General features: G+C 36.7%; 1 protein-coding gene and 2 non-coding genes across 3 annotated transcripts in view; 1 reads left to right on the forward strand and 2 right to left on the reverse strand.

Annotated features, from left to right (window-relative positions):
* The window catches only part of GNG2 (G protein subunit gamma 2), a 129,699-nt gene that overhangs the window by 75,914 nt on the left and 28,158 nt on the right, over positions 1 to 25,627 (reverse strand). Inside the window, exon 2 of the mRNA XM_049767656.1 lies at positions 17,747 to 17,786. The gene's annotated coding sequence lies outside the window, so the exon portion shown is untranslated. The remainder of the gene's footprint in view (positions 1 to 17,746; positions 17,787 to 25,627) is intronic.
* On the forward strand, positions 13,416 to 13,545 carry LOC126002674 (small nucleolar RNA SNORA51). Its single transcript, XR_007493351.1, has one exon. It is a non-coding gene; the product is annotated as a small nucleolar RNA SNORA51 (small nucleolar RNA).
* On the reverse strand, positions 19,440 to 19,546 carry LOC126003220 (U6 spliceosomal RNA). The gene has a single exon (XR_007493753.1). It is a non-coding gene; the product is annotated as a U6 spliceosomal RNA (small nuclear RNA).

Raw genomic sequence — 25,627 nt, forward strand, 5'->3', positions numbered from 1 at the left:
TTAATTAAATATGAACATCTATGTTCAGCACTTAATACAAGAGTCAAGATATGGAAACAGCCAAAATACTCAACTATTATGGTATATACACAGTGGAATAAAATATACAGCTATAAGAAAGGATAAATATCTTGCAATATGCTGCTACACATACAAAAAGGTGCATAGAAACGATATCTCTTATTCATGGAATTTAAAATCAAACAGTAAGGTACTATCAAATAGCCAAAGGCAACAGAACTGGAGAGTTGGTTCATACAATTGGACTTGGGAGGTAGAGGTCTGGGAAGGGTATTTGGGACCATGATGAAAGGAAGTAGGTATCCTAGTCTTGTTATGGTGTTGAAATGATATATGCATGAAGCTTTCATACTGGTATTATTAATCACAACACCTCATTAAAGATTAAAAAGAGATAGATATGCTCTTTAGTTCAATAATCTCCCTTTTTGGAAATTTAAGCAGACTGAAGTAGTTACCGTATTTTCTGGCATATAAGACAACTTTTGAAACAAAAAAGTTGACCAAAAATTTGGGGGTCGTCTTATACGCCGAGTATATCCAGAAAAATGTAATGAAAATTGTCTGACTCTTGCCACAAAACGAATTTTCCAACTTGATCCTGCACCAATCACTGCAAGGCTGCTCGGACCACCTCTCTAACTCAGCCAATCCAAGCAGGCTTTTTATGCATGCAAATTAGACAATGTTCTGGACCCGAATCTACACTGTCAAAAGCCTGCTCAGATTGGCCAGAGTCAGAGAGGAAGTCTATTACAGTATGACCTTTGAACCTTTGCTTGTTGTGATTGGCTCACTGTGGTACATGAGCCACAGGAACACATGCAGCACATGCAGCACAGGAACGTTCTGTCTGATACAGCGAATATAGGCCTAAACCTATGTTTTAACTGCAAAATTAGGGGGTCGTCTTATACGCCTAGTTGTCTTATACACCGGCAAATATGGTACATAAGTATAAATTACTTAGGGGAAAATACAATGACAATTTAGGGTTACAATGTTAATTTCTCTTCAGCATAAACAACCATATTTAACTTCTTTCCACTTTGTTTGATGGAAAAAAAGTTAAATATGTTTGTTTATGCATAACTCAATAAAAAATAAGGTCAAATATTGCAGGCACTCATGAAGTTTTATGAGTGTGTTCTAATCATTCACATTAGTGACTGCATAGTTGTGACTGTGCTGAAGAGAAATTAACATTGTAACCCTAGATTGTCATTGTAAATTCCAATCTAAAATAGATTTTTATATGTTTAACATACAAGAAGAAAAAATAAAGACTTATATACTCCATATTATTAAACTTGGAAGAGAAAGGAGAAAGGGGAAATTAATTTTAATTAATTTTTGTACAGATAGCAGTGTTTAGTTTATTAAAAATTTGGCAAATGAAATAGTCTAATAAAAATAGAAGATAAATAAGAATCTCCAGTTGGATATTATTTGAAAACATATCTACAGGCAAAATCTACAGTAGTTGTACCTTTTATAACTTTACCAATATAGTAAACAAAATCCAACTTACTTTTTTTTGTTTCTTTTATCAAGCTAATTTAATGAGAACTCAAGTACCTCTTTGTTATTAGAAAAAGAATTTACCAATATATTTGCAACAAAACTAATAAAACCGAAAATTCAGAGAACATTAAGCATTGACCTGTGGGCCATAAAAACACTTTCATACTGCTGGTGAAAAATAAATTGGTCTAACTACTTTAACATAAACTTGGTATTACCTAATAATGTTGAATATTGCATTTTCTATGACTTAACAACTAAATGCTAAAGTACATGTCCTAGAAAACTCCTGGATGAGGATTAGGGGGACATACACAGAGTGTACAGAGCAGCATTTTCATGAGAACAAAAAATTGGAAGCACACCAAATGCTTGAAATGGGTAGAATGGATAAAGTGTGGGATATATTTCATACAGTTAAAGGAACAATAAATGACACGATAATTTACGTATGAGAGCAATGAAAATGAAAGAACTCAAGCTATACAATCTACCTGAATGATTTCAGATCATAAAGTTGTGGCAAAACTCCAATTCAGAGTAAAAGCATAATGCCATACCCAAAACAGGCAGCACTAACAATCTAATCAGGAAAATGAGTGGACTACGGTTTTCTAATAAGGGGAATTAGGATCAAATAGGGCACATTGATTGTATGTTAAACACACAGAAGCTCATACCCTACTTCTCCCAAATCAAAGACTTTGTCTTAGCTTCCTTTGCCCTTCAGGCCATCCCTTTAAAATTGTAAAAGACTACCTAGTCTTGCCCCTCCCCCTCCATGTAGATGGAAAATGAAGAATAAAGATCACATGGGAGGAAAGTCAACACTCAGTCCTTCAGGCTGGAAGCACCCTGGCCCCATGCTTTTTCCCCTTGTGGCTGTTCTGGTTTGTTTGGTTTGTTTTTGGACCACACCTGGGACACTTGGGGCTACTCCGGCTATGTGCTCAGAAATCACTCCTGGCTCAGGGTACCATATGGGATGTCAGGGATCAAACCAGGTCTGTCCTGGGCAGCTGCATGCAAGGCAAATGCCCTATCGATGTGCAATCACTCAGGTCCATTTTGTTTTCTTAATTCTTGTGGCACCCCTGTTTTAGACTAATTCTACTGGGGTTGGATTACAGCAAGTAGAGACTCTACATCTGTCATCTGAACAGGGACTTTAAAAGTAATTACCAGTGAAGAGGAGTGGAAAGACAAGGCACATGAGTGTCTGTTTTAATAACTTTTCTTTGTGTTTGCATGTACACATATGTTCTTTTGTGTCATGCCTATTTCATGAACGTGGCAACACATGCCCACACAAAGAATCCAGGTCCATGTCTGCTCATCGCCTAAAATGCCTTTTCCTAGTCCCTAAAGAAGCTAGTTAGTCATCTCCGTTACATTCTGCATAATAGATATGTAATGTATGAATTAACAGATAGAGTCTCAGAATGATACTCAAAGGGACATCCCAGAAGTCATATTCATCAGGTTATAAAAGAAAGTTCTATGCAATGTTCTGTAGTGCTCCAGAAGTTGGAGATCAGAGGCTGGCAGAAAACTCCAGATGAGCACATCATAGACAAACTATTTTAAGTCCCTAAAGAAACCTTTTTTTTTGTTACAACTAAAAAGCAAAGGTAACATTTCCGAGTAGTTACATAGGTTTTATTCATATTGAGGAGTTATTATCTAATGACTCCAAAACTTAAACATTAGCTTGTAAGATTTTTGAGAGAAGGGAAAATCCCTTTCTCCCAAAAGTAAATTATTGTGAGTACCAGGAAACTCTGGTTTGGGGAGGAGTGGGCCAGGTGGAGCTCTATTCCCAGATATGACAATGCCAGTCTTGATTCACAAAGTGAACATCTAAAAGCATTCTAAATAATGTGGCCGTCCACCAGGTGAAGGAAGACAATTAGAAAGGGAGGAAGTCTGTCCTTCCCATTCTCTGCTAGCTGCTGGGAAACCAATGGTAGCAGACCTAATTCATGAAAGTCTGGCCTCTTCCTTTTCCAAGTATTATTTTGAGTATTTGGACTTGGGATTTACTCATTTTGTTCTATCTCTTTTTGTTAGGAGTTTGGTAAATAATCTGCTTTAGCTAAAATGCTTTACTGACAGGATATCCTGATTCTAGTTAACTAAAAAGCCAGAGGAAAGGGTGATTAGATCGTCTAAATGTTATTTTTAAAGGAAAAAGACAAAAAGTCAAAGCACCTCCGGGCTCTTATCACTTCAAGTAAAACAAAAACAATACCAAAACATGATGCATTTGCAGAGGTGACTTTTTTCTCCCTAATGCTAGAAAGTTCTGCTTTGCCTTCAGGACCTGGAAATACAGGTGAAGCATACACAGTAAAGAAATTTACATTTTCTCATCAACACATAAAATGAGGGAAATTAACTTTACTCTCAAAATGTTTTTCCTGAGTAATATTTTACAAATTAGTCTAAAAAGGGATAACTTTTTATTTAGGAGAGATAGTCCAGTGAACAGAAGTACATGCCTTGAAGACGGCCCAGGTTTCATCCCAGCACCACATGATCTCCTCCCAATACCACAGGAGGGACCTCAGTACATACCACACCAGGAGTAGAGCTTTCTGAGCACTATAAGTGTGGGCCTCCTCCCCCAAAAGATATATTGCATATATTATAAAACCTACCCCTCTTTATATACAAGTCAGCAATTTTTAGAATATTCAAACCTGTATATTCATTACTATGATCAAATTCCAGAACATTCTCATCAAACCTAAAAGAAAAACCATACCCATTAACAGTCACTCCTCATTTCCCCTTTCTTGAAGTCCCTGCAATCACTAATCCACTTTCTATCTTTATAGATTTGCCTATTCTAGACAATTCAATAAAGAAAACCTAAAACAGGTGGTCTGCTGTGTCTGGTATATTTCACTTAGTATAATGTTTTAGCATGAATCATTACTTCATTCATTTTAATGGCAACGTTGTACCAATGCACTACAATTGTATTCAATTCACCACTGAAGAACATTTATGTTCTTTCCTCCAGGTTACTTGATTTTCAGCTCAGAGCTCAATCTATGCCAAGGATTAATAAACACAATTATTATTATATTTGTATAAATACTAGATTCTTATCAACTGCACTGTTCCCAGAGGATATTAATGAAGATTTCAGCTGTGATAATATGAAATATATAATTTTATCAACTATGAATGAGATCAACGGAAGGGAAATGAAATGAAAACAAACAGTAATATTCTCCAACAGATAAGAAGGCAAATTGTGATCTGCAAATGCAATCAAATATCATTCAATAACACAATGAATATACCTGATACATACAACATAAATATAGCTTCATGAAGTCATGCTTTACTGCAATCATAAATTAGTATAAAATACATAACTGCAAACTTTAGTGTGACTAAAAGCAAATCAGTGGTGCCAGAAGATGGGGATTAGACAATTTTGTTATTGGAATGAAGAAAACTTTCTGACAGATGTTCATTATTTTTATTTTAGCAATGGTTTTGTGTACATATGTATGTATGCATGTCAAATTCATGAAATTTAACCTATTTGTAGACCTACAAGGTATTATGGTAAGTAATATATGTGGGCCAAAAACAAGAAAACACTAAGTGATTTCACTGTTGAGGTATATTAAAAAACCAACAAGGGCCCGGAGAGATAGCACAGCGGCGTTTGTCTTGCAAGCAGCCGATCCAGGACCAAAGGTGGTTGGTTCAAATCCCGGTGTCCCATATGGTCCCCCGTGGCTGCCAGGATCTATTTCTGAGCAGACAGCCAGGAGTAACCCCTGAGCACCGCCGGGTGTGGCCCAAAAAACCAAAAAAAAAAAAAAAAAAAAACCAACAAATGAGCTAAATAAAGCAGCTGTAACACTTTGGTCTATAAGACCAATTAATGTTTACCAAAGGGACAGGAAGAAGATTGGAGTTCGAGGATATAAATGAGGACTTAGGGGGACATACACATTGATTTTCAATGATACATGCCTGAAGCTATACAACGTTTCAATAATTTTAAACAAAGAAAAAGAGTAATTATCTACTATTTGTCAATTATCCCTCAATAAGCCTGTTAATTATCAGCCATGTTTTTAAATAATCTTCCAGTAAAAGTATTCAAATGATTCGTTTACGAAGCACTTCATTTTGCAGATAAAGTTTCAGTATTTTAGAAACAAATCAAAAGTTCTCATTTTACATGTGAAGAAACGAGATTGAGAACAATACTGTAATTTGCTAAAGTGATCAAATAAACTGAGACTTCATTTTTGTAAGCCAAATGTCCAAGCCCTTTTCACTGTTTCTACCAGAGATTAAATGCTGGGTCCCAGAATTTCCCAGGTCTGGGAATCTTCAAGTGTGTAGAACAATTTATTTAAGTTTTAAGGTCATATTCCAAGTTGGCTTTATTTTATTTTATCATCTATTACTGTATACCTCCATAAATATCTCTCCATTTATACTCAGTTGATTTATTATCATTGGATCAGAATGATTAATTCGGATTAGTTCAAGGGAAATAATCCTGGTCTCTAGATAAAAGAGTAAAAACAATTCATCTGAGATGAAAAGCAAGATGGGCAAAACAAGAAAATGACCACTCAACTCACTAGCCAAACACTGTAATTCTTTGGGACAACAAACTTTCTTTTATCATGGGAACAGGAACAACTGAACTCATCAAATTCCACTTGACCATAGACTAATGATACTGATTAAGTAAAATTTATGAAAAAGTGAAATTGTCACAACTATTATTTTGACATAGTACTGGATTTGGAAAGAAAGGGAGTTGGTTTTATTTTGCAAAACAATCATAACAGAAGCCAGAGTGGTGGCGCAAGCAATAAGGCGTCTGCCTTGCCCGCGCTTGCCTAGGATGGACTGCAGTTGGATCCCTTGTCATCCCATATGGTTCCACAAGCCAGGAGCGATTTCTGAGTGCATAGCCAGGAGTAACCACTAATCGTCACTGGGTGTGGCAAAAAAATCATAACGAAGTCCAAAATGTCTTTTACTTCCACTCTAATCCATTCACCATTCTATATTACCCAGTTCTTTGCCCAAGGAAACTATACATTGTATGAAGTCAGCAGTGAACTTCCTAATTTCTTGTCTTTCAGATTGGGTTTGATAAGGGGGATAGAAGAATATCACAGGGAGAGAGGCAAATGATTTCAAGATATTTATTCCTGGCATATCTGTCTATAGGATTATTTTAATAGGACTATTTTAGCTCCCCTTTGAAGAGGCTCCTTCGGTCCTCTGCCCATCAAGCCAGCAGTTATTAAAGGAGCTCTAGTTTCCCTACACTCATATCCTTGTAAATGTTTTCACTGTTATGCTCTCCTAAGTTAATCCATTTAAGGGTAACAGTTGTGTCTAATATGGCCAACATTCTTCTAAAGGCAAAGAATATGCCTTGGTCAAGAAAGGATACAAGCCCTCAGTTTATATAAAAACACTCATTTGCAGTGGTAATTAAAAAGGGGGGCTAGGGAAGGTAAACAAGGGCTAAGGAACACACAAAGTAAAAAGAGTCAAACAGACCAGACTCAACCACATATACTGATGATCATGCCAGGTAAGACAGATTTACAACATTTACAAAAGCATGACTCTCTGGTTTTAAAATGCTCTCCTTTTCTAAATGAGTGGTAATTTCATCCTTGCAACTTCCCTAGCTCAAAGCAACATATCAATGAATATTAATACCATTTTGTTTTTATACACATTAGCAATATACAGAGTATTCCAATTGATTATATCTCTTGATATTTATAATAGTGCAGATATGGTCAGGGTAAAAATGTCACCTCCATCTTATAGATGAAGAGAATAAAGCCTGGTATTAAAGTTAAGACTTTATTAGTACTGATTTGAATGAACTTAGATTATTTTTTAGAAGCATATTGGTTCACATGAATTGGGTTCATTGATGCAAATTGCTTCTGGGTGCTTTCCTTTCCCTGTCCATCACTCTGTCTCTTTAGCTTCTCAACTAAAATGTGGCCTTACTGACTAACCACTTCTGCTCCCTCAATTTGAATTAGAAAATCCGAAAGTAACAATTGACTGGCCTCTGTGGATTTGTGTCCATTGAAACAATTCTATGGTCAAAGGCTGAAATACTATGACTTCATAGTATTTCGTTTTGAGTCAACTTCCCTCCATTCGATCAGTATCACTCAAACAAACAAATAGGAATAAACATTCTGGTAAGCTGGTAAAAAGTAAAACAGCCACTCTAAATTATACAATGGCATCAACCAACTTGTCCAGGGTACAGAATCATTACTTTCACCTTAATAACTAGATAACATACCAGACACCTCAGATTCTTTTACCTAACTGCAGAGCCACATAGAGAATGCTATTGTCTCTTCCCCCCACAATCATCAGAGTAACCTGGATCAAGATTCTAATTGCGGAGCTGGAGAGATAGCATGGAAGTAAGGCGTTTGCCTTTCATGCAGAAGGTCATCAGTTCGAATCCTGGTGTCCCATATGGTCCCCGGTGCCTGCCAGGAGCAATTTCTGAGCATGGAGCCAGGAGTATCCCCTGAGCACTGCTGGGTGTGACCCAAAAACCACACACACACACACACACACACACACACACACACACACACACCAAAACAAAAAACAAGATTCTAATTGCAATCCTGTCATTTATCCAGTGAAAAAACTCAGATTCTAGTTGCAATCTTGTCATTTATCCAGTGTGTATGTGTTAACTTCTGAGGACCACAACTTCTTCCTTTGTCAAATAATTCCTGCATCACGGGGTTATCAAAATAGACTTCGATTGACTTTAAATTTAATTTATAAAACAAAAAGCTTCTAGGTTTATTGCTTAATTTCCATATATAAATTTTATAGATACTAAAACTAAATACCTTCTCAGCTGTCCCTTCCCTCCCACTAGCCCTCTCTATGAGCATCGCTTTGGTTCTGATATTTTCACTCTTTTACTCTTAAAAGACACTTTTCAAAATAAAGCAACAAATAATGGCTCAGAATTAAAAGATTTGGTCTGTAAGAGAAGCTTGTGAATAGATGACTTAATGTCACTTATCATGCTCACCTTTTCAAAAGATTAACACAGAGATGGAAAATTTCTGGAAGATACACAGAAAACTATTAATAGAGCTGCCTCCAGGGAGTGGGTCTACAGTGCTGATTGAAAATAAGTATTTATTTTCATATATGCCTTTCTTGAATTTTTAACTTACATATTTTTCATTAACAAAAAACCTAATCAGAAATTTAAAACAGAGTTTAATCAAAGATAAGGAATATAGTATAAGGCTTAATACAAAAAGCTTTCAATAAGTTCTTCTTTATTGATCTAAGTGTTTCTAGTTACTACCTAGCCAGCAAAGTAAAAACAACATCACAATAATAAAATCTAGCTTTCCTCTGCTCTCTACATGTTTTCCATTAATCATGTTACAAGAAATGCTTGTTATCCCTGCCGAAGATAATCTTTACACCTTCAAGTACCTAGGAAGAAACTGTCCTTCTCAATTCTCAGTGATAAAGCATAGGCAATAGTCTTTTTTTTTTTTTTTGGTAGTTTTTGGGTCACACCTGGCAGTGCTCAGGGGTTACTCCTGGCTTCATGCTCAGAAATTGCTCCTGGCAGGCACGGGGGACCATATGGGACGCTGGGATTCGAACCGATGACCTCCTGCATGAAAGGCAAACGCCTTACCTCCATGCTATCTCTCCAGCCCCAGTCTTTTTTTTTTTTTTTTTTTCATTTTTATTTTTACCCTTATTTGGGGAGGGTGCCACACTTGACAGCGTTTAGGGCTTATACCTGGCTCTGTGCTCATGGATCACTCCTAACTGTGGAACCATAGGTGATATTGGGGAATAGAAGCAGGGTTGGCCATATGTAAGGCAAAATGCCTTACAGTAATATTTCTCTGGACCACAACTACTTCTTAACTCTACCCCGGCTATTTCTGTAGACACTCCTTCCTATTAGCGTCAGAGAATGCCAGACTTCTAGGAATTACTCTATTTTACACACGGGGGTTTGCATGCTATTTTCTAAGAAATTAAAGGTTACATGGGAGCATATGCCAAAGCTTAAGAGATGGGTTTAAGAAGTATTTTTCAAGATGCGAAAGCTTTGAAGTGTAGCTGCTGTGCACTGGATAAGTGCTGTTCTGGTTGCCTAGTTACAGCTCCACGTAAAGGTCAAAATCATCGTCTCCAAATCTAAATGGAATTAAAAACCTTAATGTATAATAATTAAGCCAAGAATTGGGCATGAGCCCCTATGTGGTCATCTCTTAAAGCAAGTATCTGTCAGATTTTGATCAGGCAACCTCTCTTGGGAATATATAAAGATATTGTAATAAAATACATTTCTATATATGAAATATGCTACCTTGCTAATATTTCATTAAAACTTTCATATCTGAACTCATTCCATTTTATCATATCCAATGCTATCTACTACAGTAGGATATTAAAAAAATAAACTTTCTTTTTTTTTTTTTTTTTGTGGTTTTTTTGGGTCACACCCGGCAGTGCTCAGGGGTTACTCCTGGCTCCATGCTCAGAAATTGCTCCTGGCAGGCACGGGGGACCATATGGGACGCTGGGATTCGAACCGATGACCTCTTGCATGAAAGGCAAACGCCTTACCTCCATGCTATCTCTCCAGCCCCAAAAAATAAACTTTCCATCTTGCCAAACCTTTTATCCTTAGAGAAGTGAAAGAAAGTTTAGTGGTTTGGGGTTTTTTTTCTTTTTAAACCCCACCCACTCTGGTTTTGGTTTTTAAACTGAAAATATTTTTGCGATCAGCTTTGCAAAGTATATATCAGATTAATTTTATGACAACAATGACACATCTTATAATAAGCAGCAGTGTCTTCGCTCTCAAAATATTTTCCCTTTTAACCCCTGCAGAGTTGCACCATTAGATCTCTTTGCAGTCATAAGGGAGAATAGAACAAAAGTTTTGATCAATGTATATGGCACATGTATATTAAAGTGACTAATACATTTCCCCAGAATTTGAAGGTATAGAGAAATAATGTCCCCACCTCTCACCCACCCCCAGTAATTCAGTATCTTGCTTTATTATGGTGGTGATGATGGTGCTAATAATCAAATCCAGGGGCCATATATATCAGGGAGGTGCTGTACTCATTGGGCAACATTCCTGGCCCCAGAGTTTTTAATCAAGGTAAAATTAGCATAACATAAAATCAACCATTCATGATTCTAAACTATACAATTCAATGCCACTTCCTCTAGTCACACCAATGTGTGGCTCTCATCTTTATAAAGACCCAAGATGCTTCTATTGCTCACAAAGGGCTTCTATTGCTCACCCTGTAACCAGGAAAGTTACTGAAATATCTTATTTTTTCATTGACTTTCCATTTCTCTTTGGAAACCAAAGACTCTGGGTTTAAATTAAAGAATAAGGATTTGGTCTGTTTTGTTTCTTCTAGAATTCAATTTATGAAACAAGAGAAGAAGCAGAGGTTCGAAGAAAAAAATCAGTCTAGCCTTGGGGCCGGAGAGATAGCATGGAGGTAGAGCATTTGCCTTGCATGCAGAAGGATGGTGGTTCGAATCCCGGCATTCCATATGGTCCCCCAAGCCTGCCAGGAGAGATTTCTGAGCATAGAGCCAGGGTATGACCCAACCCCCCCCCAAAAAAATCAGTCTAGTCTTAAGCAAAATGAATCTAAGATAGAGGGTGTCAGAAGGAAAGAACTCAAAAAATGAATTGAGGTGAAGGTCAAAAGAATTTACCAATTTTATCCATGACCTGCCCTTATCTCTCGCCAAGGCTGATAGTACTTCACTGTTTTTGGCAAAAAAATAATTGAAAGAGAATGCCTCATACCTAACAACGAAGATAGTTTGGATGTTAGAGAAAAATCACACAAACATACAAACATACAGACACACAAACACACATGTGCACACAGAAACCTACTTTCACTGATAAGCCAAATGCCCATGGAGGGAAAAGGCACTAGTACACTTTCAAGCACACTTACACTCCTCTTTCCTTGGTCTCAGTTTAGGAACAACAATGTCCAAATGAAAAACAGAGATGTAAAGGTTAAGGTCCAGGGATGCTACTGCACTCCTCTTTTGACATTGCTGTGAATGACAAAGGGCAGGATAGTTCACAAGCACAGAAAAAGGGTAGAGCAGCTACTTCAGTCAGCATGAGTGTGAGCAGCTCTTACTAGCCCAACAGGACCAGCAATCAGCACATTTAGAGTTGGCAAATGTACCAAGATATCAGCTACTCCAAGCCCTTCCCTCAGCATTCAGGACAGCGTTCCTAAAACTTTTTTCTTACTCAAAGGTCTCTTGGTTGGAAAATGGAGAGATCCGTTTTGTATATTTATTTGGAGGCACTGCTGGCAGGCTTGGGGAATAGTAGGGATCGAACCCGGGTCCATTCTGGGTTGGCAGCATGCAAGGCAAATGCCCTACTGCTGTGCTATAGTTCTGACCCCAAATGCAGAGTTTTTAAAGGAAGCAAGCTCTGAGTTGTATTGGCAAAGATGGGTGCGATGCTTTCCCAACCTACTGGTAAAAAAACTGGTAAAAAAAACTGGTAAAAAAAAAAAACCTACTGAGTAAAAGATGCAGAGGGTTCTTGTGGTCACCTCAATAACACAATTATTAAAGTTGCCACAGTCAAGGACTTAGGCAAGAACATGCTGTAATACCAGAGAAGGAAAAGACCTTGAATGTTAACATTTCGTAAATGCAGTTGTTTCTTACTTCTCTGACTCTTTGGGTATTGAAATGGGTTGGGACAAACAGGTTTGTGTGGAAAAAGATTTTCCAAGTAGTTTAATTGTTGTCCTCAACCCAAACCCTGGGGGATATTGCCATTATTTTGTTCAATGAAAATTTGCCTTAACTGTTCATGGATATGACCACTCCTAAAGTCACTTCTTTTTACTTTTTATATTAGGGGGAGCTCCCAGAGGTGTTTGGGGGCCCAGAGTCACCTTCAGTGCAATATGAGAGACAGCAGGGCTACACATGGGGCTCTAGAGATCATGCAGTACAAGGAATTGAACTCTGGCCTCATGCCTGCGAGACTATCTTCTTGAACTATCTTCTAGCTCCTTGAACTATCTTTCTGACCCTCTATTGGGGTCATCTGTTGGTAAATTGGAGGTGATCCAATGCCCTAATTTGTGAAGGACTTTCCCAATTTAGCACTAAAATCTGCCTGATCCAGGAAATTCCTCAAACTGGTCAAATCTGGACAGTTTGTTTTTCTGATAGCCCTGAACATGACTTCTAGACATGAAATGTATATTAAAAAGTGATCTTATGATGGGATGGTAGAAGTATGTAAAAGCTCCCTGCAAATTTCAAGCTGAATTCTACTCCAAAATGTTTCAAAAATAATCTTGTGATTCTTTCCATTCACTAGATGGAATAAAGTATCTTATTTAATATATGGAGAAAAGTAAACTATCCCTATAAATTAGCTATAACAAGCACTACTATAGAAGTTTGAAATACATTATTTTTCCCTAATTTTCATATTTTTGAGCCTCATAAAGCATATTGCAGGGCTGGAGCAATGGCGCAGCAGTGGGGCATTTGCCTTGCAGGCAGCTGACCTAGGACGAACCACAGCTTGATCCCCGGGCATCACACATAGTCCCCCAGCGAGGAGCGATTCCTGAGCACATGGCCAGGAGCGATTTCTGAGCACATGGCTCTAAAATAAAAATAAAATAAAAAAGCAACATGGAAATGTGATGGGAATGTTGCAATGGTGAAGGTTTTTTTTTTTACATATATAAAAATAATTTAAAAAAAAGAAAAGATAAGGCCTCCCAATGATTACCACAGGCTGTTTTCTTTACACTGTATAGAAAGAGGAGGTACAGTAAATGCTCCCCATATACACCTCAAACCCAGGCCCTTTGCCAGGTCTGTATTGTGAATGGGGGGACAAAAATATAAAATAAAAAAGCATACTATGACAAGCTGACATAACAGAGAAAGTAAAAACTTCCATTTCTTTGTCTGTTTGGGTAACACCCAGCTGTGAACAGAGGGGGTTACTCCTGGTAGGCTCAGAGGACCATATGGGGTGCAGATAGAACTCGGGTCATCCATGTGCAAGAAAAATGCTCTACCTGCTGTGCTATTGGTCCTGCCCCTAAAAGCTCCTATTTCTTTGGTAATAGTTCAAGACCTTTTAAACTTGCACACTATAGGCAAACTTTCCAGAAGTATCATAGGATGCATTCTCTGGGGACCATTCCCATACAACCAAAATATCTGGCCTGGAGAGGTGCTTGACTTTAACTTAACCAAAAAACTTTAGTGCCTATATCTACAAAAAAAAAAAAGAATTTGCAGGGGGCCGGGCGGTGGCGCTAAAGGTAAGGTGCCTGCCTTGCCTGCGCTAACCTTGGACGGACCGCGGTTCGATCCCCCGGTGTCCCATATGGTCCCCCAAGCCAGGAGCAACTTCTGAGCACATAGCCAGGTGTAACCCCTGAGCGTTACTGGGTGTGGCCCAAAAACCAAAAAAAAAAAAAAAAAAAAGAATTTGCAGAGTCAAGATGAACATCAGCTTCTTCAATCTGAGAATTTATACTTCTCAGTACTAGACTAGGGAAGTCAGACAATCCTAATTCTTCTAACATATTTCTACCTGTCTGACAACCTTTCTTGCTCTTAAATAAAAAGATGAGTAAGTCTCTAATCATTAAATTCTCCTAATCCATGTTTGGGAATATGTTACAATTCTACGTGAATTTTGCAATTTGAAGGACATTGAAGAGGACACGAGAAGGACATTGAAATTATCTTCAGTTATGCACACATGACAAAACCTTATTACAGGGGTCCTTAAAACCAAAGAATCTTTCCTGGTTGAGTTCAATGTGAGATGTGATACTTTTGAATGTGAATATAGGAAAAGGGGTCATCTAGAAGCCTTAAAAGGCAAGGAATGGTATTTCCTTAGACTTCCATGAAGGACAATAGCTATGCTGTTATACTGACAATCACAATGAGATCTCTATGAAACCTAACTTACAGATATGTGAAACTCTAAACTTGTACTGTTTATACCACTAAATAGGTGATTATTATTACAGCCACAATAGGAAACAAATACTTCTTTCATTACTACTGCTGTTCAAGCTGCATGATGTCTTAGTAGTATTTTGCTGCACCATTTTTCACCTAGTGTTTAACGTTGCTTAAAAATTTGTATAGACTTAAAAATTGAATTTAGCACTAATGCAAATGTATTCAAAATCCCTCCCAAAGTGCAAAACAGTATTTCTTTTAACATTCCCACTTTGTTAACCTTCTTTCTTTAGTTTGTTAACATAGAGATTACTTACATAAAGTACCACTGAGTAGTACTGAAACTATTAATGGTGCACAAAGGAAAAATGATTTTAGATTTTAGGTGAGAGTGGAAAATACCAAATAACCTCTTTCAATTTGTTTGCTGATTCAGTGTTTATCCATATCCACCTTAAGCATTCTGCACATCACAGGCTATGCCAATGGCCTTTTGTGATCCAAGGACAATACTATGAGCACAATAAAGAACTGTCCCAAGAATATGCCAGCAAGCCCAACTCAGAAATTCTGCTTGAATCAGGATGGAAGGGTTGCTCTGAGACAATATCTCATTACTTGCTTGGGGGTTCTCCCTGAAATGCTGAGGGATTATCATGCTGGGTACCCAGGATGCTTGCATACAAAGAATCCCTGATTTTAAGTACATTGTAAGCAAAAAAAAATGTAAACAAATAATATCAAATGCAAATGAAACTGTGTTCATAATCAGTAATTTGGTGAGCCCATCATCTGTAAGATAGTGTTTTATACTTAGTTCAGGATTTAGGAAAAAAAATAGTTCAATTTTTTTTTAACTCATTGTAGGACCAGAGATGGCTCATGAAAAACTTAGAGTCAGATGATGAGTGATCTCTCTGGCTAGAGTTTCTAATGCTTTCCTGGGAAAACAACTGTTCTGTACCCATCTATACGTAGTCTACAAGTCACTTGGGTATCTTTGTGAATCATATGAAAATGATTTCTTATTCTCAGAATGCCTCTTCCCTGCTTCTCTGATGGCACTTAAAGTTCTAACTCAGTTGCCCCTTTGTCCATCATTTCTCACCAATTCGGTCAAGTTTCTCCAGCATCAGCACATTTGCTCATATTTTCCCAGTGCTAACTGAATAAATCACCTTCTTGACCGCATTTTTCTTCTCTGTGAGTTTGATTCACTCTAGGCAAGACCTTCATGATTTTCATCATTATATTCCCAGCATAGAACATTCCCTCATGTGTCTAGTTAACAGTTTTATTAAATGACTCAGACAGATAGCATGTCCAACTAAGTGGTTAGCAAGTCAGGTACTATTCTAGGTAACCTCAGCCAGGAGGTAGTCACTCAATAGTTTCAACAGTATCAGAAGTTAAGCAAAGGGTTGTGGAAAGTTTTGTTTTTGTTTTGTATGTTCAATTATCAATTTATTAAAAAGTGAAGAAGTGCCACAATAGGTTTTGAAATTATGGTATATTCTCAAAATCCAATTTTAATAATTAAAGTTACATGATGATCATCATATTTTCATTTTGTTCATATATTTCTGACAGATAATCTGATTTGGATATGTTAAAAGTCTAAATTTGAAACTCTCAATAGCAAGAAATGAGCGATTTTCTCTTCTAAGAAGGCTCTGACACCAGAAAATATTTGCTGAATGAAGAAACAGGTTTAAGATTGGTTTCAGTATAGTAAGACAAGTTATATTTTTATTTAACATGTTTCTATAGTTATATAAATGAAACATCAGGGCCAGAGAGATAGCATGGAGGTAAGGCAGTTTGCCTTGCATGCAGAAGGACGGTGGTTCAAATCCCGGCATCCCATATGGTCCCCCAAGCCTGCCAGGAGCCATTTCTGAGTGTAAAGCCAGGAGTGACCCCTGAGCGCTGCTGGGTGTGATCCCCCCAACCCCCCCAAAACAACAACAACAAAAAACAAAAACAAAAACAAATGAAACATCAAAAATCAACAACCAGTTCAAATCGTTGACATAATTCAGTGGATGAAGAAAATAGATGAGGATATATATAAATACAACCATATGATTCATGGGTTGATAATTTTTAAATTCATTAATAGGGTTATTTTCTTCATTACATTATTGTTATACTTTGTAATATGCTTGAAAATTTTCTTAATGAGGCAAAAATTTTCTTAATGAAGCTAAAATTTAAAATGAAGGGGAAAACCAAAGTTATAATATGTTGGTTAGAAATACCTTATGACATATCTCAGCAATATGGTAACCTGGTTCCCAGTCAATAGCCAGATCTCAATGCATTATCTAGTTTTAAAAGCCAAGGAAGATTATTTCAGAATAACCCTCTACAGCCATTATATTGACTATTTGCTATTGTTATTATTGACTATTAAAAACAAATTTTTATTAAAAAAAAGGTTTCTAAGCTAATCTACTCTTTTCACACCAATATGTTCTTAATGGCTGTGCAGATCAGGTTGCATTCAGTGTAACAGAAATACATTTTTGTTAAGCTTTTCAGCCAAGGTTGTTTCCTTAAAAAAAAGTTTTTAAATGGGTGGTTTGTTTACAAACAGGCTCAAGAGTCCAGAGCCTCTCCCAGAGATTCCTGAGTAACAGGACAGGTTGCTCAATGCAGAGACCTGAGGCTAAGGTATTGCCCAGGTTTAGTGATACTGGGGATTATCAAGACCACCCTGACAGTTCTTAGGACCTCGTGTCATTTCAGTGGTCCTTGGATAATGTACTAATGTTTGGGGAGATCATGTGGTACTGATCAGACTAGAGATGGTTTCACTTAAGACATAAAAGTCCAAAACCCTAAACTATCTACATCCTTTTAAGCTCAGGTTTTTCAAAGAAAAAATGTGAAATTCAGGGTGAGAAATCTTATTTTAGCTATATTGAGGCAGAATGCTTTTTATCTTTATGTCCTAAAGTCATATCACTATTGCTAAATACAAAGTGAATGCCTTTTTTTAAATAAAACATCACATTGATAATATTTCCATCTATAAATCACTGAAGGTATATTTTTTCTCTTGAATTGCAGTAAGAAGATTCTAGATGAAACTATTTCAGAAACTCACCTCTTCAGTTCCCAAAGCCTGAGGCTCTTGGCAGATCTGGCTGTTGAGAAAGCAGAGAAGATAATGTTTTTTAAAAGGAAAAATAGCATGATACTTATAAAGACATGTAATATTTCTGTAAATAGAAATTTGACCACAGGTCCTGGCTAAAAATACTCTAAGAGCAGAGGGTCTCACAAGTCTACATTTCAGAGCCAAGAAACGTTTTTTCTTCTAAGAGGAAGACTTGTAAAAATAGAAGCCATTTCTTTCTTTTTTTGATCAGGGGCTTCCTTCGCCTTCAAGAATACACAGTTGACTGGGAACCTATCAGAAGTTGCTGGTAACAGAAGCTGATTTTAAAAAAAGTTCAAGTTCTCCTATTCAGCAAACCTTGATTTACTCCTAGAGAACCAAAGTGCAGGAGAAGGTAATCTTGCTTCAACTGTTATGGGCAAAATGGAGTTCCATAAGTGGTTTTAGAGTCCTTGAAGTAGCTAAGTTAATGATTTGGACAAATTAAGAATTAAAACATTTTTAGTATTCAAATTATCTGCAGGAAGTAGAGATACTTCTACCCCTAACCATTAGCATCCTCTGAGAATATTGATCAAAACTGATCTAATTGTCAAGTATTCATAGAGGAGAAAATTCCTATACAAAGGCACTTCTTAGCTCTTTAGAAACTATCTAGCTTTGAGATGGGGCTTAAGGGAAATTGCCTAAACCTTGGGAGTGTGTTCCCATCCCTATTGTGCATGTCACCAAACACAAAAAAACCTAGCATCCACAGTATTCTGACTAAGGGTGGGAATCAAATTGATATTGGGTCCTAAGACCAAATGAGCATCAGTGTCTCTAGAGAAGCCACATTGCTGTAAACTCAACCCAACCAATTATATTACTAGCCAATTAGAAGGGATCATATGTTTTTAAATGAGTCCACATTATTAGAACACAATTATCTCATGATTAGAAACGGCAAAGGAAATAAAAATAAGTCAAGGGCAAAAAACAACCTATTTTCAGCAACTAAACTCCAGGGATAACAATAGTCAGTGGGACTTGTAAAATAAAGCTATTTAGAGTGCTCCTAGCCCAGAGCTCAGTTATCAGTAATAGCATAAATTGACACAACTACTCTGCATAGCACTTTGACACAGTTTGTAAAGAATTATAAATATGTTCTCAATAGTCTTGACAATCCCACTCTATTATAGAAAAAACTAGACAAAGAAATAGCATCAAGGTATATGAAAAAACTTAAATGTGAAGAATTGAATTTTGAAATAAAAAATGCAAAAAAAACTTATATAATATCTTTATTTAAGCACCATGTTTACAAACATTTTCGAAGTTGAGTTTTAGTCATAAAAAAGTACACCCCCCCCTTCACCAGTGCAACCTTCCTACTACCAATGTCCCCCAACTCCTTCTTCCCCAACCCCCTGCCTGTATTCGAGACGGGCATTCTATTTCTCTCACTCACTACCATTGTCATGATAGTTGTTAGTATAGTTATTTCTTTAGCTGCACTCGCTACTCTTTGTGGTAAGCTTCTTATCGTGGGCTGATTTTTCCAGCCCTCATCTCTATTATCTCTGGGTATTATAAACATATGTCTTTTATTTTATTAAATCCCACAGATGAATGAGACTATTCTATGTCTATCTCTCTCCCTCTGACTCATTTCACTGAGGATAATTTCTTTTTTATATATATGGAACGCTTCACGAATTTGTGTGTCATTCTTGTGCAGGGGCCATGCTAATCTTTTCTGTACCATTCCAATTTTAGTATATGTGCTGCCGAAATGAGCACAGGATAATAATTTCTATGTCCATCCATATACAGGAAAACTTAATGACTTCATTTTTCCTGACAGCTGCATAGTATTCCATTGTGTATTTGTACCAGTTTTTTTAGCCATTCATCTGTTGTTGGGCATCTGGGTTATTTCCAGATTCTGGCTATTGTAAACAGGGCTGCAATGAACATAGGCATGCAGAGGGCATTTTTGTTTTGTGTTTTTGTGTTCCTAGGATTTATCCCTTGGAATAGTATTGCTGTTTCATATGGGAGCTCAATTTTCAGTTTTTTTGAGGAATCTTCGTATCGTTTTCCAGAAAGGCTGAACTAGAAGCACCTCCACCAGCAGTGAATGAGAGTTCCTTTCTCCCCACTTTACTGCCAACAATGATTATTCTTATTTTTTGTGATGTGTGCCAGTCTCTGTGGCATGAAATGGTACCTCAGTGTTGTCCTGATTTGCATCTCCCTGATTAATAATTTGGAGCACTTTTTCATATGCTTTTTGGCCATTTGTATATTTCTTTGGAGAAGTGTTTGTTCATTTTATTTTTGGATGGGATTAAATGTTTTTTTCTTGTTAAATTCTATATCTTAGATATTAGCACCTTACCTGATGAGCAATGGGTGAATAGTTTCTCCTATTACTCTTGGTGGCCTTTGTGTCACTATTTCCTTTGAGGTGCAGAAATTTCACAGTTTAATGCAGTCCCATTTGTTTATCTCTGCTTCCATGTGTTTGGACAGTGGTGTTTCCTCCATGAAGATGCCTTTAGTCTCAAAGTCATGGAGTGTGTTACTTAATGTTCTTCTATGTACCTTAATGTTCCAGGTCTGATATCAAGGTCTTTAATCCAACAAGTGCAAAAATTTGAGTCACTAGACCAGAGTGATAGTATAGAGAGTAGAGTGTTTGCATTACATGCAGCAGACCTGGGTTTTATCCCCAACCTCTCCATATGGTCTCCCCAAGCAGGCCAGGAATGATTCCTGAGAGGAGAGCTAGGAGTATCACCTGAACAAAAAATGTTTCATTCATTAGAAAAAAATATACATATCAAGTTATGTGCAAATAAAATAAAAATTATATATAGTACAACCTCATAGCTTCCTAGCATATACTTTCATCTAGATATTTTTCTAAAAGTTCTCTAGTTCACCAGATTGGTGAAAGATGTGAAACCTCAAATGCATGATCTTCTCTGTAACCCATGTATTAGTATTATAACACAAATTTCCAAGATAAAAGAGTCAGCCTTAGTTCTGTCCATTCAAGAAAAGATATCTGGTCTTCCTGGGTATCAGATCTGAAAGAACAGCCTCACTAAAACCAACCTCTTTAACGATAGTAGAATAATGCTTGGTGGTTCCTTTAAACCTTGAATAACATTTTACCAGCAGTACTTGATGTCATTTAAAGGATCATTAAAAATCTGTGCGTGTGCACGCAAGACACCTCACCAGGTAGACCTTAGAGACTGAGAGGTAATTATATATCAGATCAAGAATCCAGTTCTCTCTTCCTTCCAGGGAAAAGCTAAATGGTCTTTTACTCCTCTGTCAATCACATCTCCCAACAGGAATCCTGCTCAACCATGTTCAATAACAAAGGCAGGATGCCAGAGTTTCTTCTCTTCCCTCCTTGGATGACTGTGTCAATATGTTCTCAAGAACCCCCTAAAGTCTCTCCTTGTTACAACAAACTGAAGTTGATAGTCAAAGCTCTGAATTCTCCATTTTTTTTTCCTTCCCTTCCCAGGAACACAAGCAAGCCAACTTGACAGGACTAATTACCATGGTTACAACATGCACTGTGATTATGAGTGTGTTTGTTTTTTAAAATGACTCACAGATTGTTCCCCCAGAAGCCCCAGACACACAGGTTTCTGGCTGGTTTATAAAATCTACCCAAAGTTTCCTTATAGCTTTCTGAGCCTTATTAGACTATCTGGTACAACAGAGAACCACCGGATCAAATATGCCTTATTCCTTATGGATGAAAACCCTCTCTCTCTTGGTTCCTTAAACACTCCAAGATTAATCAATTTAAAACTCAGGTTAATAATGAAATTAATTTGATTTTGTACACTGGAGATAATTAATCTGGTCCTAATTTAAATAATTAAGGTACTTCATAGTGTAGTTTTAGAGACGTAAATGAAATAATTAGGGGAAATAAAACAAGTGATGAAAACTAGCCAGTAAAATATCCTAAATCTGGAGAACTATAGATCCACATGTAAATCCACACAGGAATAAACGCAAATCTCAATACTAAGTTGTTTATTTTTTTTTTAAATCAATGTCCAAATAAGAACATTTACTTTCTCAATGTGCACATGAAAGAGTCCAGACTTTGGAAGAACTGTGAAAGACTTCCCTTCCTTTTCTCCATACATGGGCATTAGGCTATGCTATAAACTAAACACCATTGTTTAGCACTGGAACAATGTAACACTTGCGAGGACAATTTTCTCACTGAAGACAAAGGCCTGGGCAAGGGTCACAGTGTCATCTTCTCCCAGAAAGAACCTTGTGCATAAGGAATCATTTTGATCAGTTCTTGGTAAGAGAAGCTTTGCCGAATGCTGCACTTTGGCCTGGAGTTTGAAGTCTGACCTGATCATCATCACAATGGTCTGTCTCCAAAACTTAATGCTAGCAACTGTGATACGCTCATTTTCCTCCAGTGAAACAGAAATAAAACTTTGTTTCATTTTGAAGAAATGAAAATAATATGAATCCACTAAAACAGTCAAAATTCCTTAATGTTATACAACATATAAGCAAAATATCTTATTAAACATGTCATCATTATAAATATATTATCTTAACTATATAAAATTTTGTTTACATTTTAAATTTTTTCTTTATTTAAATATCTTGATTACAAATACGATTAAATTTTTAATAATTTTTATTGTGATCAACATGAATTACAAGTCTTTCACAGTAATATTTAAAGTACATTTAACTAGATTAAAATTTTAAATCCAGTTCTAAATAACTGTACCTTCTATGTGGCTATTATCAGTTACCAGTTTTTCCTCTAAGGCTGGAAAGGATAACCAGAAAAGAGATAAAAAAAAAGTCAGGATAAATTATACAGTGGCAACAATTCCAAAGACTTAGTGGTTTACCACAGGATGATTACTTCTTTTCTTTTCTTTTTCTTTTTTTTTTTTTGTATATTTAGGAGGGGGGAGTGCATACTTCTGCAATGGTCAGGGTTTACTCCTGGCTCTGCACTCAGGAATCATTCCTGGAAAGCTCAAGGGATCATTTGGGATGTTGGGGACAAAACCCAGATCCATTCCTTCCAAAGCAAATGTCCCACTGTACTATTGCTCCAGACCCTATAAGTCTTACCCTCAGTCTATGTCAATTGTAGTAAGAGTAGATAACAAATATACTGTCTTCTCTCTGGGGCCTAAGCTTTAGAGCACAACCACCTTTTCTGGAGTTGTGATACTATCAGTTGATTATCAAGGATTATGTTCACATTCCAGTGCTTCTAACTCTTTCCTGGAAGTGTGTCACATTTCACTGGCCATGACTACATGACCCAAGAAATGGAAACATATCATGCATTTGGAAGGAAAGCTAGACATACTTAGGACTAAGAACATGAGTTACTAAGATTGATAGAACTAAGTCAAAACTTCCATCTCTCATTATCTACGGAAATATGCTTCTTCAGCTGTTCCAACCTCTGAGAAGTATTGACTCTCCACCATCACAGATGCTAAGATTTGGTTACCGATTCCATGGATAGAATAAAAGATATTCTATGGTATCTCTGTGATAACTATGGTAATATATTCATATGAACGATATTTATAGTTACTATAATCTTAAAGACTTATAAATTATATACTCTTTTTACTCATAATGATATGTATGCTATCTCTTTATTTTCTACCTTTCTCAAGTAAGGAAACTGAGATATAGAAAACAAAATAACTTGAACTGCAATTTGCTCATTTATTAAGTTGTACAATAATACTTTTCTATACTATATTATTTTAAGATCATTTAAAGATATAACAATATTAGCCAGATGATTTTTTGTCTCATATATTTCAATTCTCCTTATGTAAATATATAATTTTAATTAAAAGAAACTTTGGGGCTACTGAATACCAAGTTTCTTTTTATAAAACAAGGTAGGCCTGTTAGTGAATTATTTAAAATTTTTGAACACAGTAATTCTCTGGATAGCACCATCACTCACAGGGTTTAAAAAGAGCAAAAGTTTTCTAAACATAAGTTTTTAAATGGACTTTTCTGTTCGTTTGTTTGTTTATTTTGGGTCATACCTGGCACCACTTGGCTCTGTACTCAGAAATTGTTCCTAACAGGCATGGGGCCATCTGAATCGGCTATGTGCAAGGCAAACACCCTACCACTATACTATCTCTCTGGCCCCTAAAGTGACTTTTTAAAAAACCTTTTTCCACTATTGTTCTCATGTTTCAGCACTGATCGGTTAGATGCTCTTCTAAAATAGAGTTCTTGTGCCACATAGAAGAAAAGGTTCCTGTCTTGCATGTGCTAGCATCTTTGGCACAGCATATGTTCTCCAAGCATCACCAATAAATAACCTTGAGCACAGAACTAGGAGTAAGCCCTGAATATAGCCAGTGTGGTTTAATAGCAAACTAAGCTCTGTTGGCAAATTCTAGAAATCAATTTGCCTTTTTCTTGTCTCAAAGTGCAAATATAAGAGTAGGAAGCATTCAATCATTTATTATAGAAAAGGTACTCCTACCATGAAAGCTTCATCTGCTATGATAAAAATACACAGAGATACTATTAGTCAAAACACAGAAATGATGGCAATTCCACTGAAATTTCCCATTTTCATTATTAATGTCTCACATATGTAGCCTCTGAAATAAAGCATCAGAGGGAAAATAGAATCCATGGGTGAAATCAACAGTAATGGAGCTTCATGTTGCCTCTGGAGTTTTGAAACTAAAACCTGATTTTCAAAACCACTCATAATCAGAAATTCCAGAAACTTGCATTCTTCTCTTTCAGGGACTGTAATTAACAACATACATACCGCTTTAGGGGAAATATTCTCATTTAATTTTGACAGACACCATACACAGAAACCTTAACTTCACTCGTTCATTTCTTGGCCTAGGGTATATTTTATTTATATCAAATTTATTTAAGCGATCAGTTAGAAAGACTCAGTTGATTTGGGGAGCTGGTCATATTAATTAAATGCAATCCTTATTGCTTTATAATACCTGATATTTTTTTTTTCTGCTAACCTAGATAATCACCATCAGAACAACTAAGTTTTCTTGGTTTTTATTTTGTTTCGTTTGTTAAATTTTATCTTTGCTTATTTTTTTTCCTCAATGCAAAATGTGTAAAAACTGTTCAACTCAAAGCTATTTGATTGTGAAGTTAAGTGGCTGAACCTTTTTTTGAGCCTTGAGAGCTACACTTACAAAATGAGAATAATAGAGGTAGCTTTCTACCTGCCCACCCACCACACATTAACCACTTCATCCTTGCTCAGACAAGGACTTTTTTGGGGTCTGATGAAGAAAAGATTCTGAGAAGCTAGACAGTACCACGGTCTCTGGAGGAAACATAAATAAGTCAATCCCAACAATACCATCTGGCTTAGAAATGTGTTTAGAGAAAGCGTTGAATTTTGAAGGTAATCTTGCAGGAGATGGCCTTTTTTGTAGCCCTACAGAGAAGTAAAGAAAAAGAAACTAGCCTAAGAAGAAACTACAATAGCTACCATGGCAACAATAGAGAGATTATATGTCTGTCTCAAAGACAGGCAGGGAATGAGGAAGGAAGGAAATGGGGAGCATTGGTGGTGGGAAAGTTATACTGATGAAGAGGGATGTGCATTTTATGGCTAAAACCCAATTATGAACATGTTTGTAACCATGGTGTTTAAATACAATATTTAAAAAAATAAAAAGAAACTAGCCATATCACTGTGCCTATTGATACTGAAATCTGCCTTGAGTTCTGAAATTATAGGTGCTATTCTTGCATCGTGATAAAAACTGACCTAAAATGGTAATGTTAGAAGTTGGGGAAAGTGGCTCACTG

This window comes from Suncus etruscus, chromosome 2 (genome assembly GCF_024139225.1).
Source record: "Suncus etruscus isolate mSunEtr1 chromosome 2, mSunEtr1.pri.cur, whole genome shotgun sequence".
Taxonomy (NCBI): domain Eukaryota; kingdom Metazoa; phylum Chordata; class Mammalia; order Eulipotyphla; family Soricidae; genus Suncus; species Suncus etruscus.